General features: G+C 42.4%; 1 non-coding gene across 1 annotated transcript; it reads right to left on the reverse strand.

Annotated features, from left to right (window-relative positions):
- Positions 1 to 7,388: 7,388 nt before the first annotated feature.
- Positions 7,389 to 7,520, reverse strand: LOC119932664. Its single transcript, XR_005452406.1, has one exon. It is a non-coding gene; the product is annotated as a small nucleolar RNA SNORA7 (small nucleolar RNA).
- Positions 7,521 to 9,144: the final 1,624 nt, after the last annotated feature.

Here is a 9,144-nt window from a genome sequence, read left to right on the forward strand (position 1 = left end):
CTGAATGACCACTGTCAGGGGTGGGCAGCTGGGCTGCAGATCCTCGATTAACAGGAACAAATGACCGCGGGAAGAAGTCAGCCTTATGGTTTGATAAGTACTTAATGGAGGTGATCTAGAAATGATAGAGCTATTACAGTCTGAAAAATACAACACCGCATACCAGCTAAAAAGTACGTAGACCTTACAGCTCTGTAGCTATGTTGTATGTTGCAGACTCACCCGGTAGTTAGAGAGAGAGTGTTTTAGGCCCAGTTACACCAAATGTGTGACCTTCTCTTCCCCTCCCACCTCAGCAATAGCTGTAGGTACACACCTGGCGAGATAAGCAGGGGCTGCATTTTGCTAAAATTTAAAAAAACTATATATTCTTTAGTATTTCTCTTCACAAATAAGCTACCTATACAGAAGTGTTTTGTTTCTTTTCTCCCGAATGTACTGAGCGACAACTTGCAGAGTAATGTACTATAGGGGCTTGGAAAAATACAGTGCAGTCAGTTGATGCTATCCCTACCCTCATGTAGCTTACAATCTAGTGGTGGGAGACAGACCCAAAATGATTTAGAGATAGGAGGGGAAAGGAGGAGAAATAGCTAGGTATTCAAGGTAGTCCTGTGCGTGTGAGTCCAGGGAGGATGATGAGGTTACATAAATATGTATGCGTTGTTCATTAGGTGCAAATGACCATATTTTGTTAAGCTTATAGCAACACAAAAAATCATGAATTCAGCGCTTCACACTAAATTTAACTTTTTGGTAGAGAGGTGTGCTTATTTCTGGCAGGATACAGCACCCTGTTTAAAAAAATACTAAAATCTAAAATGAAAAAGCTTTATAGGGTTACATTTGTAAAAGTGTACAATGCTTCCTGGACACCATGTGTTCTTGCAAAAACAGCATTTTAATGATTTGAGAGTGAACCGGCCAGAAACATATGGGTTACATTCTGCCCAAAGTTCAAACGAATTTCAAAAATTAAGGGAAATGTGTTTGGCGAAACCCGAAATGTTTTGAAAATGGTTTGCAATATTGAAAAACATGAAAATTTAGCCTAGTTCTCTACTCCAACCTCTCTTACTTTGCCCATTTGAGATTTCCGAACAGATGGGTTGTGAGGGTGAAAATAATTAAAAAAAAAACAAACAAAATCAGCAGACATTTTAACCTTCCATTTAAAACGCTAAAACTCCCAGTAGAAATGTTGGCCAGAAGCAAGTCGGAAGAGGATGCTGTAGCTGGTTGGTGCTGACACACGCTCTCTACTCTAACCCATTTCTCTAAATCATTGATACGGGGTATGCTGCTCAGGCAGAGTGTCTGCCCAAAGACCAGGATCACGTGGAATCATTTTGGAAATGAGATTCTGCCTTTGGCTTGCTATTCCAGCTAGGTACCCAGCTGGTGTTAGTGTGGGATATTTCACAGACATTTAGTCCTGTATTTAATTAATCTAAATTAGTGGCATCAAAATGAGATATTGTCATGCAAAGTTAGGCAATATGATGTGACATCTGCACCCTTGTCTCGTTTGTTTTTGGGTTCTTTTCAGGTCTACAGAGGAGATAAAACACAAATCAGCCGTGAGCTGTCTGCTGTCATTTATTTCCCAAATTTTTACTCCTACAGAGAAGAATATGAATGTTGGCAGGTTTAGAGAAACAGAGTTTCTGTTGGACACTGCCGTGTCTCTGCCTGAGGTGTTTGGCGACCAAGCAACCTTCTCAGTAGGAGACTGGTCATTCCCTCTGCCCCTTCTCCCATCCCCTGCGGACAAATTACCGATTTCCATGGAAACCCAGACAAGCACCCCCTCCAACACACACCCCCAGCCCGTTCCCATTCATTTCCAGTAAATGACCAATTACTTCTCTTCTCTTCGAGCGCTCCCCTGTAAAGAGGGATTTCTGGGAAGGGAGAAATGGAAGACGGGGATTGGGGTCGGGATAGAAGGAAAAAAGAAAGACAGGAAAAAACTGAAGGGAAGAAGGCTTGGGGGAAAAAGAGAAATTATTCAGATCATTTTGTGCCCGGAGGAGCCCTGTGGTTCAACCACTTTATTTCTGAGGAACAACCGGTATTATTTTCATGGTCAATTGAGTCTTATCTTTAACTTAAGCACTTTCTCTTTCCCCCTCAGAAACTTCTCAGAGTGGAAAAGTTAGAGAGGGGATGGGGGATGTAGTGTTAAAGGCTCTGGGGATCCTGAGCTAACCAAAAGTCCATTGGGGCCATTACTGAGCCTAATGCAGCCTGAACATGGAAGTCCAAGCAGTGTAATATAAGAGCAGATGGAAATCATTGGTATATTTTCCCTAAAGTTGCCCAGGAGCGCCTACAAAACTCTGTGCCAGTCTCAGCGCAACGGAAACAGGAGGACAACAGTTTGCTGGCAAAATGAGAACTGTAGTGAAGTCCCAAATCGTGAGGCAAGATGAGGGGTGGAACCTAGACAACATAATCCGAAGCGAGGCACCGGGAAAAGAGTGAATGCCACAGTGCTGTCCCGCTTGGAATTGTTTCAAAGCAGACACTCTTAGCATTTGTTCGGATCCGAGCCGAGCCTCACGGACCTTGGCGGCTGGGGATTGAGTCATCCTTTGCTAGCATGCCTTCCAGCCACCAGAACACAGCTTCTGGCTCAGCCCAGTTACCACGGCACCTTTAAATCCGTTGGCTCCGCTCTGGTGTGACTCGATTTTAACTTTCAATCAATGAGCTCTAGGCTGTGAGTTCGTTGTGGGCAGGGAATGCCCACATTCCCTGTTTATTGTTATATGCTACTCTTCCAATCACTTCGTACAGTGCTCTGCACACAGCAAGCCCTCAATAAATATGACTGAGCTGAATGAATAAATCAATGCTATTTATTGAGCACTTTCTGGGAGCAGAGCACTGTACTGAGCACTTGGGGAAATACAATTCAAGTTGGGAGACACACTCTCCCAAGACTGGGCAAGAAGACTTTTCCAACCTGTCATTTTTTCTTCACTTTTAAACTAAAACCTTAGGACCACTGAAAACTTCTCTGATGTTGGCCTACCCAGAGCAAGCCACCATGAGCCATTCTAAGGGCACAAACCATGTACCCTAGTGACTCCTACAACCTAGCCTCCCAAACTCACTCATTCTAGGCTTCTGACAATCAACGGTATTTATTAAGTGCTTACTGAGTTCAGGGCACTGTACTAAGCACTTTGAGAGAGTACAATATATCAGAGTTGGTAGACACGTTCCCTGCCCACAACGAGCTAACAGTCTAGAAGAGGAGACAAACATTATTATGAAGAAATAAATGATGGATTTATACTTCAGTTCTGTGGGGCTGAGGGAGAGGTGAATAAAGGGAGCAAATCCAAGTGCAAGGGTGATGCAGAAGGGAGTAGGAGAAGAGGAAATGAGGGCTTAGTCAGGGAAGGCCTCTTGGAGGAGATGGGTCTTCAATAAGTCTTTGTAGGTGGGGAGAGTGATTGTCAGATATGAAGTAAGCGTGTTATGGGCAGGGAATGTGTCTGCTAATTCTGTTGTACCGTATTCTCTCTCCCATGTGCTTCATATAGGCTCAATACCATCGATTGATTGATGAAGAAGGAGGGGGTTCCAGGTCAGAGGCAGGACGAGGGAAAGAAGACAGCGGCGAGATAGACAAGAGTTCAATTCCAGGTTTAAAAGATTTAAAATGGTGGCTTTCTAACCTATGAGCTCTTTAGAATGTCTCCTCCTCATCCCTCCCCAAATTCCTGCCCTCATTTCATTCCATGCTCAAAATGAAAGTTTGGCATCTGCAAACCATCCCTTTCCTAGAGTCCCACATCCAGGGGCTTCCTAGGAGGATGGGCGGAACAACCGGAGGGAATAGTTCAGTGGGTGGGAATGAAGCTGATGGATGTCATTCAACAGAACTGCTTCATGGCTAATGAGAAATTGGACTAGAAATTATTGTTTCCCATGCTTGTCCAAGTATCGATAGTGATGTCCAAGAAGTTCCTGCCTAAGAACTCACTCTTAGCACCAATGGGCTGACAGAATCGTCTGTCACATGATTTGGTAGAAGTCTAATGGAAAAGGCATCCATCTGGAAATACAATCCAAAATCATCAAGGAGAACGGACACTTTATTATGATAACCTTAGTTAGTGCTATAAATCAGCCAAAGTATGTGTCACTGTAAATTAAAAATAACTAAACTCGAGTTCTTTTACCCCCTTTTCAGTAATGTTTCTTAATGACCTTAAATGAAACAGAAAATTAAAAATCTGTGAGATGAAGACAGTAGAAAATTGAAATACTTACTGAAGAATGATATCAACATGGCAAGATGTTAACGATTTGGGTCTAAGTTCAGTTGGCTTCTGGAAAGGTGGTTTGATCAGTAATTTCACCCAGTAAGAGTCATACATGTTCCTAAGTGTTTCAAATTCAAAAGTCAGGTTCAAGAGGTAGAATTATTTTATTATTATTATTATTATTACAAGTATTAAGAGCCTACTATGTGTCAAGCAACTGTTCTAAGCACTGGGTTAGATACCAGTTAATCAGCTTGGACAAAGAGCCTGTCCCACATGGGGCTCACAGTCTAAGTAGGAGGGAGAACAGGTGTTGAGTCCCTATTTTACAGTTGAGGGAAGTGAGGCACAGAAAAGTTAAGTGATTTACCCAAAGTCACATAGCAGGAAATAGCAGAGTAGGGACTAGAACCCAGGTCTTTTGACTCTTAGGCCAGTGCTCTTTCCACTAGGCTATGCTGCTTCCCTTGGGAGGGCGGGAACATCCAGGAAAATGCCTCTTTTCATGGACCAGATCTGAATTTATTGCCATTTTGGAGTATTTCACATTTTCCAGTTTGCTGGTCACTAAAATTGCCTAGTCCTTTAGAGGAATTATGAGAAATCAGTCCTCTAAACAACAGATAGCTTTTATGGTGCCTAGACTTTTGATATAAGATCACACTCAATCATTTATTGAGTGCTGTGTTCAGAGCATCGTACTGAGCATTTGGGAAGAGTACACTACAATAATGAACAGAAACATTCCCAGCCCACAACAAGTTTACAGTCTAGAGGGGGAGACAGACATTAATAGAAATAAATGACAAATATGTACAATCTCAGAATGGTCCAATCCAAGTCCTCATCTTGGTCTTAAAATATCCAGTGGCCATTGTCAACCCAAGCATGGACTGAACCTCAGTACATGCTCAGCACTGTACTGGATGCTCAAGACAGCTATCTGGAAGAGGCGTAAAACATAATTTCTGACCTAGAGGGGCTCATACTAACTGCTACTCGGGCTTCTTTGCTATTTTCAGAGTTTCTTAGATTCACAGCCAGCCCAGAACCTTTGACCTTAGGAAACATTTTGGGGAGAGTTAGAGTTTTGCTTTTACCATCCTAATCGGCTATATTTGGTTTTTGAACATTTTCTCATAGGAATACAGGATCAGCACTGAAATACAAATGGATAAATCCCAAAATTCGGCTCTTTGAATCCTCAGGGCTAGTGGATGTTTTTATAGTATTTGTTAAGCTCTTACTATCTGCCAGGCACTGTACTATCAAATCCCAGCTCCGCCAACTCTCAGCTGTGTGACTTTGGGCAAGTCACTTCACTTCTCTGTGCCTCAGTTACCTCATCTGTAAAATGGGGATTAAAACTGTGAGTCCCCCTTAGGACAACCTGATCATCTTGTAACCTCCCCAGCACTTAGAACAGTATTTTGCACATAGTAAGTGCTTAACAATTACCATTATTATTATTATTACCAAGTGCTGGGGTAGATACAAGCCAATCACATTGGCCATGTGGGGCTCACAGCCTTAATTCCCATTTTACAATAAATAAATACGATTGATGATGATGATTTTACAGATGAGGGAACTGAGACACAGAGAAATGAAATGACTTGCCCAAGTTCACACAGTAGACAAGAATATCGGGCTCATTCATTCGTTCATTCAATCGTATTTATTGAGCGCTTACTGTGTGCAGAGCACTGTACTAAACGCTTGGGAAGTACATGTCGGCAACATATAGAGACAGTCACTACCCAACGGCAGGCTCACAGTCTAGAAGGGGGAGACAGACAACAAAACAAAACATATAAACCAAATAAAATAAATAGAATAAATATGTACAAGTAAAATAGAGTAATAAATACATACAAACATATATACATATATACAGGTATATATATCATCAACCCAGCGCTGTGGCCACCCAGAGCTGTAGCCATAGCATTCCAATCGGAGGTTTATTTCTAAGTTTTGCAGTGATTCCTGACCCATATCTACCTTCTGAGCTACCAACAGGGCTTGGCACATCATAAACACTTCACTATAATGATAATAATAATAATAATAACCACTGGGATTTATTGAGTGCAACTCAGGCTCACTGTGGACAGGGAATTTGTCTACCAACTCTGTTATAGTCAATCATATTTATTGAACATTTACTGTGTGCAGAGCACTGAACTAAGTATATGGGAGAGTAGATCATAGTACAGTGCTCTACACACAGTAAGCTCTCTTTAAATATGATTGAATGAATGAATGAGTAATAATAATGATGAACAATTGAGCCACTGATGTAAAACTCCTCCCGCCCCAAACGGCTGGTGACCCCGATATGGATGCCTCAGAGAATGTAGCCTGTCTTTGGAAGTGGCTCCCTAAAATAGGGCACATCCTGGCGATGGTGCCAAGGGGATAGCTTCACATGGAATCGCTGAAAGAGCCAAGCTCTAATCTGAGGGATAAGCAGAAGCTTACGCTGCTAGCTTCCTGGAGTTCTCTCTGCCTCTCGGCTTTTTATTGAACTGTTCTCTTCACCAGTCCAGTTTCTAGGCTCTTCCCAAGTGAACATTTTCACCGGGCCTCACCCTCACCTCTTCCACCTCCAGCCCTCAGTTTACTTCCCTTCTTCCTGCCCAAACCTCCCTCCCCTTTCAAATCCATCAGGCCACAGCTCTCCCCATCGTCAAAGCCCTCCTGAAATCCCACACCTTCTAGGAGGCCTTTCCTGATTACTTTTTTTACTCAGTTCACGTCCTCCGTCGCCAGTACTAATGTACTCCGTTCCACCTGGAGCACTTTTCAATGTATCAATTTATATACTCTAATGTTCTTGCTGTTGTCTTATGCTGTCGAGTCATGTCAGATCCATAGTGAGGCCATGGACACATCTCGCCCAGAATGCCCCACCTCCATCTGGTGGATTTTGGTTTTTGTTTTTTGGTTTTGGTTTCTTGGTTTTTTGGTTTTGGTAGTGGATCTAGAGAGTTTTCTTGGTCAAAATCCAGAAGTGGCAACATTGCCTCCTTCCATGCAATAAACCTGAGTCACCATCCTTGACTCTCCCATGCCGTGGCTGCCCAGCACAGGTGAGTTTTGACTTGTAGCAGATTGCTTTTCACTCGCTAGCCACTGCCCAAGCTAGGAATGAAATAGGTCTGCTTGACTCTCCCTCCCATAGTCGTGACTGGTAGAGTACTGGAAACTCTCCAGGTGTGACCCTGAAAGGTGATATACTCTACTACTTAAGGGTTATTTACCCAGCCATCCATCCATTCTCTTTTGTCTCCTGCCTGTAAAACATTGTCTATTTACCCTAATAAACTGTAAGTTCTTTGAGGCTACAGATCATATCTTTTACCTCTAGTTTACTCTACCCACTGCTTAGTAAAGTGCTCTGTATTCATAAACAATCAAATCAGAGAGGGCTTACTGTGGGAAAAATACTAGGGTCTTCAAGACACTTAATAGATATTATTGACTGAATCATTTGAGTTTGCCTCAGGCAGAATCTACCTGCATAGATTGGAGCTTCACTCCTTAACCCTACCCTCTAATAATAATAATAATGATGGTATTTGTTAAGCGCTTACTATGTGCAAAGCACTGTTCTAAGCGCTGGGAAGGTTACAAGGTGATCAGGTTGTCCCACGGGGGGATCACAGTTTTAATACAGGTGAGGGAACTGAGGCACAGAGAAGTGAAGTGACTTGCCCAAAGTCACACAGCTGACAGTTGGCGGAGCTGGGATTTGAACCCATGACCTCTGACTCCAAAGCCCGGGCTCTTTCCACTGAGCCACACTGCTTCTCTAGCAGCACTATGATGGCAAGTAAAACATCTCAGCTAAGTAGAGTTCTCAACATTTTACAGACATTTTACTTGGGTCTGCCTGGTGAGAGTGAATCCTTATCACCTCAGATTCTGGGTATTTCTGAGTTCAAATCCAGGTCTCAGCCCTCACCTGCCCCCTATAAGAAGGATGACAGATCTTGAGAGAGTTGACGTTCCTAACTGCAAGGGAAGGAAGTCTCATTAAACTTAAAAAACAAAACCATCTGCCGCTGCCCAGCTGTGGAAATATTGTGTCTCATTATTTATGACGGTACCTTTGCTTAGGCCTTCTTTTATCCCAAACTACATCTCATCGTGAGTTCAAGTTGACAACCCTGATGAGAGAGTGAGCCTGCTTGCTGAGGAGCAGGGGTAGAAAAATTCCACAAGTGTTTAGTACAGTGCTCTCCGCCCATTAAATCTTTTCAAACCACCAAGAAACCAAGCATAATAAGAAGGAAAAGGCAATTTCTGTGCTCCTATTGCTTCCAGACATGCATAATATTCTACTAACCTTTTTATTCACTCCCAAGTGTTTAATACGTAAGTGCTCCTTAAATACTACTAATTAATTCCACTTTCAATCAATCATTCATTGAGAGCTTACTACTTTTATTCATTCATTCATTCAATCGTATTTTTTGAGCACTTACTGTGTGCAGAGCACTGTACTAAGAGCTCTGGGAAGTACAAATCAGCAACATATAGAGACGGTCCCTACCCAACAACGGGCTCACAGTCTAGGAGGGAGTGAGCATTTTCATTTTCATTCATTCATTTACTCGTATTTATTGAGCACTTACTGTGTGCAGAGCAATGTACTAAGTGCTTAGTATAGTACAATACAACAGAATTAGCAGACACATTCACTGCCCATAGCAAGTTTACGGTCTAAAGGGGGAGACAGACATGAATATGAATAAGTAATTTATAATGTATAATTTAAAGATCTGTACATAAGTGCTGTGGGGTCGGGCGAATATCAAATGTCCAAATATCTTTCTCTTTTTGTCCCCTTTTG

The sequence above is a fragment of the Tachyglossus aculeatus genome, chromosome 9 (assembly GCF_015852505.1).
Source record: "Tachyglossus aculeatus isolate mTacAcu1 chromosome 9, mTacAcu1.pri, whole genome shotgun sequence".
NCBI classification, from domain to species: domain Eukaryota; kingdom Metazoa; phylum Chordata; class Mammalia; order Monotremata; family Tachyglossidae; genus Tachyglossus; species Tachyglossus aculeatus.